This window comes from Athene cunicularia, unplaced genomic scaffold (assembly GCF_003259725.1).
Source record: "Athene cunicularia isolate RWA unplaced genomic scaffold, athCun1 BOjh376285_part1, whole genome shotgun sequence".
Classification (NCBI taxonomy): Eukaryota; Metazoa; Chordata; class Aves; order Strigiformes; family Strigidae; genus Athene; species Athene cunicularia.
The window spans coordinates 37,327-47,856 of record NW_020799152.1 but is presented as its reverse complement, the minus strand read 5'-3'; positions in this window follow the sequence as shown (position 1 = coordinate 47,856).

Sequence of the window (10,530 nt, the reverse complement as noted above, 5' to 3'; positions counted from 1 at the left end):
GCTCAGGGCAGCTCCGCTGGTGCCCAGCGAGTAGCGGCGATCGGGTGGAAGTTACTGCCCCGGTCCGAGTGACGCGGCAGCTGCAGGGCTGTCCTGGGACTCAAGATGAACGGTGAGCAGTGCCACCTGCGCCGCTGGTGCAAGCTTCTGACCGTCCCCGGCCCTCTTACCCTGTGCCAGTCGTGGTCTGTTCGGGGCTCCGCCAGCCGCCTCGCGGGCCTCTGAACCCAGCGGCTTTGGCAGGGCACAGAGCTGGCAGGCCCAGCCCACGCACCCCGCAGCCCGAGCAGATGGCTGCATCCCCACCAACAAGCACCCGCTGTTCCCGAGGCCCTGGGCAGGTCTCCGTGGGGAGGATGGTTGGGCGTTGGGACAGTGGGTCCCCCTGCTGCCCTGTCAGCCTGCCAGGCCATGTGGGCAAGCGTCTGGCAGGAGTGAGGTACAGGGAGATTCTGCGCACCCCAAGGAGCCTCCCAGAAACCGTGGCGAAGTGCCTAGGTCCCAGCGCACCTTGGCTTCCCAGCCCTCATCCCACGGGGCCCTGGGGCTGTGCTTCTTCCCTGGCCACGCGGGCTGTAGCAGAGGCTGCCACAGAAGTGTCCTGTGCCTGGGAAACCGAGAATCATAGAACAGCCCAGGTTGGAAGGGACCTTGAAAGGTCCTCTGGTCCAACTGTTTGTGGGAAAGGGACCCTATCAAGGGAGTTTATCAAACCTCACTGTTTTTGAGGCGAGGGCAGAGCTGCTTTTTGACATCAGTTATGGAGTGCCTTGGTGCATGCCTGTGTTGGTTCTCAGTGTCTGTCAGTCCGCCTGCACTCTTGCATGAGTACTGCTGCTGGCTTTAGTACCCCAGAGAGCTGGGGCTGGGGGGAGGTGGGTTGGGTGAGGGAGCTGAGCCTTGAGTCCCCCTACAACCGTGAGCAGGCTTGACCTCTCTGGCAGATGGGTCCAAGTGCCTCCTGTCCCCCACTGGATGCCAACCCTTTGGCCACCTTTCTAAACCCTTCAGGGCTGTTGGGATCCGGCGTTGGCTCTGTGTCACTCCCTGGCTGGCATGAGGAGTTTGTGGCTGGCAGAGCAGGCTGGCCAGGGTCAGGCATGGCACAGAGGAGCAGGAGGGAACTGTCATTGCCAGTGTGAGAAGCCCCTGAGCAGGGCATTGTGAGACCTCGTCAGCCCAGCTTGCAGCTGAGCATGAGCTAACTGAGCCTATGTGGGCACAGGCCACCCCTTTTGGGGTCTGACCCGAAATGCCTGCAATGCACCCCCAAACTACACCAAGCTTTCAGTGAGCCAGGAGTGCGGGAAGGCTAAAGACAGAGGAAGCGTCTTTCTGGAGTCATGGTGCCCTGGGCCAGGCCCTACGCACATATGTGAAGTCCGGGTGGTCCCTAACCAGAATGGGGAGCACTGAGCACTGCAGTGACAGCTTGAGGGCTGCACCTCTCCTATGAGGATGGAGAGGCAGGCAACTGGGTCTGAGTGGGGCTGGATAGCTGTGGCATTTGCAATGCTGTGTTTGGGGTCTGGGAAACTAGTGGGTACTCCAACCACAGTGAAGGTCCTGTGCCCAGCCCTGGAAGGGATGTGGGGGCCCAGCAGATGCTGCTGGATACGTGGATATGAGTTTTCCCCACTCTGCTCTCTAGGCTACGTGTGGCAAACCTGAGCTGGTGGATATAGCATCCTGAGGGTGGGCATTGGGTTTCGGTGCAGAGGCGGGTTGGGGGGGAAGGTAGGGGGAAGCAGCTGGATGAAGCTTCTCCTTCAGAATTTCAGACCTAGGAAAACTTACCAGTGTGATTAGGTCTGCTGTGTGGGGCTGAGGCAGAAGCTGCCTCTCTGGGAGGCAGGGGATGGCAAAGGCACCTACTTGTCCCCTCCATGCTGTTGTGGGTGTTTGGAGCTGGTTTATCAATGCACAGCGGGAGCTGGGTTGGTGCACGCCCTTCCTTGACCTTTTCCCAGCACAGTTGAAGGTTACTGCTACTCAGCAAGGGTCTTTGAGGGCAAGGGGTTCAGCTGGAAATTGAGACCCTGGAGCACATCCACACTCCCTGTGCCTGGTAGGACCCCCAAATTCCCTGACTACCAAGGATCCCAGCACTTCTGAGGAGACTGGCATGTACTGACCTGAGCCCACTAGTGCATACCCTCATGCAGTCTGCCAGCCCAGCTGCCACTGTGTGCATGCATGAGCTCCCAGTAATGCTTGTGAGTGGACTTGTGAGGTCCTTCAGGCATCTGCGTGTAGCCAAGTCACTGGCTGCTGGTGTGGGATTCCTCATGTACCCAATGTTCCAGGGTCTTTTTTATCACAAACACAAAAATCAGGAGCTGGTTGGGAGCTGAAGATTTCCAAGCCTCTGTGGCTGGTCTAGTGGGAGGTGGTGGAACTGCATTCCCCTTGCAGTGCTGGAGCTTGCGGAACTTGGAGAATCTCCCTGGAGCAGGGAAGTTTCCATCCGGAGGAGTGAGTCAGTGTGGACACCTTGTGACGCGTGTTGTCGTGTCAGGGCAGCCTGAGGGGAGAGGCGGGTGTGGCGCTCGGGCGTGGAGGGGGATTTGACTGTCTAGAATGTGTGAAGGGTGGGTGGGTGGATGGGCTGGAGGTCACGAAGGGCCTTCTTCCAGCGCAACTAGGGGATGCTGTTAGGGATGTACCACAGCTCAGGACTCCAGCTGCAGTTCTGGAGAGTGCCCCTCTCATAGTCCTTTGGGAAAACAGTCTACCCACCACTCCGACACGCTGTATGAGTGTGCACACCCTTGCACCTGCATGTGCATGCGCCCTCATGTACACGCACGTACACATGTTCACATGTGCACAGACACTTACACACCTATACATGCACATACCCATGTGTGACATGTCTTTCACAAGAGGATGTAGTGCTGTCTTTCCTTCCTTCTACAGGTCACTGTAGAAGTGCATCAGTCCATCTATTCTGACATACTAAAAGAGGGAAACCTTGAGCATCTGGTAGAAGCGGGGCCAATCCTCCTACAGCCAGAGCATCCCCCAGGAGCACGTATGTGCGTGTACATCTATGGACATGTATACAGAGGGGCCTGTTTGTGTGTGTATGTACATATCTGTATGCACATCTGCCCAGTTGTCTGCCTGGTTGGTGTCTTGCGTCTGTGGTACTGGAGTCTTTCTGCCTGTGTGCCTCAGTTTCACTTGATCTCCTGGTGTTTAGCAATCCCAGCGACGTGATAAATAAAAAAGGTCCATTGAATGGGTCCCTCATGAGACTGAGGGGATTCTTCTGCATAAATCCTCACAGGAACACAGCAAGTGTACCTACCCCAATCCTTATGGCACATCAAAACCCTTCAGAAGCTGCAGAATAACAAGGTGAACAGCTGATAAAATAGCTGCCTCAGAGTGGGAACAAGCAGCAAAAACAAGAGTCGGATTTCACCTCTGCTGTATCAGTCTGAGGCTGGTGCAGGGTGGGGGGGATATTTCCAGATGTGGTGCAACCCCCCTGTCAAACTCCCACCCCTGATCTAGGAGGAGAAAAGCCCTGGCTGGTGCCCCCCACGCTGGCAGAGAACATGGCTGAAAGCGATGGGATTGCTGTGTATGGACAGAGCAGGTTTCCAGTCAAGGAACAGGAAAGCAGGCATCCCTCCACCAGTGGCAGACACTTCAGGAGAGACCAATGTGTCCCAGCAGGCAAGAGATCACTGGGGACTTTTGGGAGCAGCCAGAGGGCACTCCCATCACGACCTCTCAGCAAACAGAAGGGGTCTCCTGCCGCAAAGGAGGAGCAATTTAGGCTTCCTGAATCCCCAAGTGGTGTGCTTACCTTGCTCTGTGCTCAGTATGTCAAGAGACAGGTGGTTCCACAGCTTAAAAGGGTTTGCTGTTGTATATCTAATCCTTTAATGACTGCTGAAGTCCCTATCAGGTCCCGCACATCCTCTGTTCCCATCTTCTGGGGAATCCTGCAGGATGGAGCTGTTGGGGTGGAAACAGGCTCAGTGTGAACTTGACTGCAGCGGGAGGACCAGTGACCCTGCAGCCCTCTGCCTGCCATGTCCTAACCTTCTCTCACTCAGGACAGCAGAATTTCCTGCACTGCACTGCAGCCCCTGTTCTGGGGGTGTCCCTCCATGTAACACATCGGCATGCTCGGTTGGAGGTGATGACTCGATGCCATGGGAAGGAGCAGTGCCTGGCAGGGGCTCCCATGGCTGTGACTCAGAGCTGGGCTTTTATGGGTCCCACATGTTCAATTTTGCTGTTTCCCTCCGGCACTGGGGAGGAAGGTGGAAGCATAAAAATTCCTTATAGCAGCTGCTGCCATGTGTGCGCCCCCCTCACCTTCACCCCAAAACCTTACCCACACGCAGACTCCAGTCCAATGAAGGTAGAGGCCAGGGAAGTGGCTTTATGTGAGCAGTTTTCAGGGGTAGGGTATGCTGGGGGCAAAGCAAACAACATGCAAGCCTGTGACAATTGCCTGCCTGCCCTGGGACCACCTATCAAGCACCACCACTCCTGCCTGGCTTGCCACGGCTTCCTGAGCGGCTCAGCATGTGGTTGAGGGCTAGTGGACCCTGCTTTACAGGGGGAACAGGGGCAGGCAGTGTGGAGCCGCAAGCTCCCGCCCTGCAGCCCTCCTCCGTGGGTTGTCTCTGCCCTGAGTTACTCTGGAGACCGGGCAGCCAGGGCTACGCCCCAGGCTGGCCTACCTTCCCCTCTTCTCAAAGCACACGTGTGTTAGCATGTGTTAACATGTCTAGAGGCATGTCAGTGCATGGTCATGAGTGGGTGTGGATGCATGTGGGAGAGGGGCTGGATTGTTTTGCCCCCTGCTGAGATGTGGTGTATGGGTGGGGGTGTACTGTGTCTTGCATAAGGCTGTGCTGCTGGAGGGATGGGTGGGCTGGGGAGGGACCTCTGGTCCTTGCTGGAAATGGTCTGAAGGGCAGAGAAGAATTTTGGCATGGGGTGGGGATTGAGGATGTGTTACGTTTTCTGAAGGTGGCAGCCAGGGCTGGAGAAGGGAGGGAGAATGGACTGCAGGATGTCCTGAATCGCTCTTGGCATGGATGCTTCTGCCCCTTTCCTTACACATGTGTAAACTTCCCTCAGATCTGGTTCTTCTCTGCCTCATCTTTTCCAGGCCAGGGACCACCTTGGAACGAGCTTGGCAGCCCACACCAGCATGGGATCATGACCCTGAATCATCCCCTTTCAGACCCCCTGAACCTGAAGCAATGTGCTTTGTGGCAGCTGCAGTCCTGGGCAGATTAGCTGCCCCATGCAGAGGAGCTTGGGCTCGCCCTAAAGGCCTGGCCTAACAGTGGGGTCAGATGCATAGCAAGGCAGCTGGGCGGGAGGTCTGCCCATCAGTTCTACTGGAGGCAGAGATGACAAGGTGTGTGGTGTCAGGGGAAGCAGGTCCCCAGTACAGACTGGCCTGGTACCAACTTGGTCCCAGGGCAGGGAAAAGGGGCTTCTTCTAGGGGGGAATTTCACCGTCTTTGCACCACCATCAGTGGCCTTTCCCCACCCTCAATGCGTGCCAGCTGTGGGGCCTGGTCAGGCTGCCGAGCATGCAGGAGACATCGTAGCTTGGGGAGGAGCATGCTGACACTGCCAGACCCAACCTGGGAGGCAGCTAGGATGTGTCCCCTTGATCCTGGACTGTCACTGGCATGAGGGAGAGTTGGCTCCCTGGTAGCTCTCTTCCAGTCTTGCTACTTTTACCTACGTGCTGCGGCTCAGCCTGGCCCGCTGTCCTGTTCCTGTTCTGCGTCTGCAGAAGCGCCCTGGCCGTGGCTCTGTCTGAACTGCTGCACTGGTGCGGGAAGGCAGATCTTAAGCTAGATCAATGTTTTTCCTCAGGCCCCGCAGGGTTAAACCAATCGGGCATGTGGCTGACTGGGGGTCACAAGACAGCTGAGGTGAGGGCTGCAGGGGTGTCAGCAGGGCTCTGTGTCTGTGGTGGGCTCAGAAGACGTTTGCCCCAGGGCTAGAGCCCACCTCTCCTGAGGGGCGATAAGGATATGCAGTGGTGGCCTTCTGGGGTATCTCCCCAGCCTGCTGGACCCTGTGCGGTACCACTGGATCCTGTTCTCTCTCTGGCTTGTCCCTCTGCTCTGGCCCTTCCTTGCTCTCTCAGTGAGTAAGAGTTTGGGGTGATGGGGCCTGCAAACATAGAGCAGCTCCCCCTTAGTTGCTGTTGTAGCTCCCCAGATGCACATGCAGACATGCACATATGCACATTCCACACGTGTAGACATGCACAAGCATGCATGAAAACACATACATCTGTGAGTACATACACACAAGCACCCCCCCAAAACGTACTCATACATAAACACAACCCCCTCTCCACACATGCAGACACATATGGCCAAACTTGCGTATTCACACACATGCTCATGGAAACACAGATGCCCCCCACGCATGCACACACAGAGCCCTCCCCCAGGCCCCCCACGCTGGGGGCTGTGCTGGGCGGGTTGATGGATTGTGCCACACACAGCTCAGCGCTGCTGGTGTATGGGCTGGGATCTCGGCCGCACTGGCTAATCCAGCCCTGACATCACATTCCTCCGCAGTGGGACTCCGGGGCGGTTAACCCTGCCGGGGCTGGGCCTGGGGCAGGAGATGATGGGGACAATGCGGAGGCGCCGACAGGGACCCCCGCAGCCCCTGTGTGCTGGGCTGGATGGCAGCCACCCTGCCGCAGCATGCTGCACCCGCTGCTGCCATCTGGCTGGCCCCAGGGCTGTTAGAGCTGATCGGGAGCAGGGAGCGTTCCTGGTGCGAGGTGGGAGCTGGGGTGGGGGTCTGCCCTGTCACAGGCTGCAGTGGGGTGCAGCCCGCCGCCTCTTCCTCCTCTTGCAGCCAGGTCTCCTAAGGTTGTGCAGTTCCCTTCTCAGTGCCTACGTCTGTGTCTCGCCCTCCTTCCTGCCGTCTCTGTGCCACCACCCATCAGTGTTGGCATCCTGACTGTCATCCCGCAGCACAAGCTCACTACATCTTTCCTCTGTCTTTTGCGCCTTCTCTTCTGTCTCCTTCCTTTTCCCCCACCCCATTCCCCAGTGTCCTCAGGAAACTGGAGCCAGATGACAGATTTTAGATGTGTTTGCAGGAAATAAGAGGCAAGGAGCTGGGGGGGGAGGGGGATGGCCAGTCTTGACCCCCTCCTGTGCGGCGTTTCAGTGTCTGGAGCCAGCCCTGCTTCAACTGCTGCTGCCGCTGGCTTCGCTCCTTGTTTTCTTGGCAGAGAGGAGGAGGAATGTGTTTCAGTTTGAGTTTCTTGGCAGGAGAAGACCAAGGGAAGATTCCCCTCAATCCCGGCTGCGCCTGGCTCTCAAATTTATGCCCATAGGCTGCGACTTGGGTGGGCCGCGGCAGCGTGCAGCAGGCGGGGGAGGCGAGCACGGCGGTGGGGGAGCCATGGGCCAGTTCCCATTGGCTCCCTGCATCCCCGGCCCCCTCTGGCTTCCCCTGCTCAGGGGGCCACCAGGGTCTGGGGAGCCCCTGCGGACCCCATGGGCTGGGGGGGAGCATCCTGCAACCGGTACCCTTGGGCCCTGGGCACTTTCTGCCTTGTATAGCCACCCCTCCGTGCTGGTGCTCAGCAGGGTGAATGTGTGGGATCGGAGAGAGCCGTCCCACTGCTGTCATGCCCGCCTGGCACCCGCCTGCCTCCAGGCTGCCCTGGCAGGGACACACGGGCTTTGCCAGGCTGGGTCTGCTCGCCAAACTCCTGCCCTCTGCCTGGACGCAGGAAGGAGAGGCTGTCTTGGCACAGCGGGCCCCTGACTCTCCTGCTGTACCTGGGTGGCCAGGGACTGGGGATGGTGGGGACCAGGGCCCCACTGAGGTGCCCCCAGTCCTGCATGGTAGGTGCTGGAGGGGGCATAGAAGGGGTACCCCTCCAGGCAGGGAGGTGGTGCGCAAGGCTGGGGAGTTGTGAGGGGGGTTTTAATGTGCCTCGTGCCACATGCCTGTGTGTTTCCCATGTGTGGTGGTGTGCTGTGCATGCACGTGTGCTCTCTGTGCCACTTGTGCTTCATGCATGTTTACGTAAACCTGTGCACATGCATGTGTTGTGTGCATGTGTGCTGTACACATGCACATGCAGCTTTGTTTTCCACTGGACTTAGGTGTTCTCTGGTGTGCATAAGTATGTGTGTGCACTGCATGTTAGGTGCTGTGTGCATGCACATGGAGTTTGTGTGGTCTGCAGGTGTGTGTACATGTGCTCTGTGAATGTGTGCATGTGTGTATGTGTGTGCAAGGATATAGCAGGTGGCAAGCATGGCAGGGGCTGGCACAGCTGTGCACAGAGAGGTGAACAGGGCAAACAGCAAGGTAGAGGGAACATCACAAAGGCTATGGGTGAATTAACCCTTTCCTTGAAAGCAGTAGATGCCCCACAGATAGTGCCTCATTTGCTTGGAACTCAGGGCAGCAAGTCCCCAGTGCAGTTCGGGGCCAGGACCTGTAGGCGGGTGGGGGCCAGCCGGACCCAGGGCAGCACCCATCATCCCCTTGCGGCTGCAGCAGGTGGGTGTGCCTGTCTGGACACTCCCCTGTGGGCTGTCTGGGGTGGCCACATAGGGTTACTGTACTGCGTGGTGACTAAGGACCTGCTTGCTTTTGTATAGCGTAAGGAGCTGGTGGGCTAAGAGTGGGGGCTGGGGCAGCCTGGGGAGCTCAGGTGACGGTTCTCGGGAGGGGGAGACAAGAGACTTTGTCTTTGCTTAACTCCAACACACCCCATTATCTCCCAGCAGCACGTGTGCCTCTCCAGATATGTGCAAATGTATGTTCATGTATCCATGTGTGTGCGTGTCTGCGCACATGTGAACAGCTGTGTGCACAAAGGGCTGGGGGGGTGTTGCTGTGGTTGAATCCACAACTGGGGAAACTTTTGTGAGGGCCTTGCAAACCCTCTCTTCGTTGGGTGTTGTGGCTGGGGTAGGGGCCAAATGGGAGGCTTCTCCTGAAGCGAATCCCCAATCTTTGCTGCAAGGCCCAGGTCCAGCAGGCAGGTAAGAGGCCTCTCCTCTGCCTGCCCCCCCCTCGCCTCGTTTCCTCCTCATCTCTTTCCCTTGCCTGCCCCCATCGCCACCACCTTCCTGGGTACCTCCCTCCCCCTTTGCCTGCCCTGCTGCCCCCCCCTGCTCCATTCTTCCTGGCTGACACTCTCACAAAGCCCGGAGACAAGCTTTCAAAGGGGCAACTCATGCGGAAGAATTGCTGCCCCCCTCACCCCCCCGTGCTCCAAACGCAACCCAGCACTTTCCCAGCGGGGTGAGGGGCTCCCACTCCCCCAGACCCCTTGTTTGGGGCGATTCCCTTGGTCTCTCAAAGGGGAGGGCTGAGGGGGCAGGAGGCCTTGTTTCCAGTGCCACCCACACGTGCCTCTCCCTCACCCTGTGGTTGTTTCTCTCTTTCCAGAGCCTCTGTCCCTCATGTAAGCCCTCAAGGGTCTTGGGGCAGGACAGTGACCAAGGGTGGGTATGGAGTTGGGGGCCAGGACCCGGGTGCAGAGGTCAAAGGCACAGCCACGGTTGAAGATCTGACCATGGGCAGGGCCAGGCAGAGCAACAGGTGGAAATGAGACCCAGACACAGGGCAGGAACCTGCAGGCTGGGATGCGGTAGTGGGCTGGGCTGAGCCCTGTGGGCAGGGGTTCGATGTGTGGGTGGGACAGGGCAGGGTTTTGACCTGCAGGCAGGGTGGGTACCCATGGGCAAGGCAGGGCTGGGTGGGACCTGCAGGTGCTGCAAGGACCCAGGAGGAGGGAGGAGCAGGGTGCCAGCTCAGGTCTTTGGCCAAGTACGTTTCTAACCATCTGTGCCTTAGTTTCCCTTTTTGGCAGTTAAGGCTCGCAGTTTTTACCTATGGGTGTGTATACTTGAGTGTGGATGTTTATGTAGGTGTATGGGTGCACACGTGTGTATTTTGTTACTCCTGCAACAGACACTGCAGTGGGCTCGGGTCTCTTGGGACTGAGAGGGACAGGACCCTCTTAGTACAGTGCCAAGCACGAGGGCATCTTGCTAAGTCAGTATCCAGGGATGCTCGTGATGGGTGACCACAGGGTGCCCTGCAGCAGTGTCACTGCTTGTGCCAAGCAATCAGAGGTGGTCTTGAACTGAGCAGTGGTCTGATCTGTACTGCGGTTCTTAGCGTATGTTAACTCCCCTGTGCTGGTGCCACAAGGGGCCTGCCGGGCACGGGGACAGACATATTTGCTTTGGAGGGGGTGGCTGTGGTGACACAGAGCTGCCATGGCTTGTACCTCTTGTGCCGACCCAGCCTCCCAGAGGCATGCGTTTTCCACATGGTTTATGTCTCTGCAGTGTCAGTGAGCGAGGAGAGGGATGTGGGGGGCTGCGTCCTGGCCCCACAGACATCTCCTCTTTTACCAGCCCCCTCTCCCTTCCAGGTAGATGCAGGCTTGTGCCCCAGGTGCGAACTGGCCCCCAGCTCCAGGGAGAAAGTGGAAGCCTTTAGGGAAGGAGGGGGGGGGGCACCCTG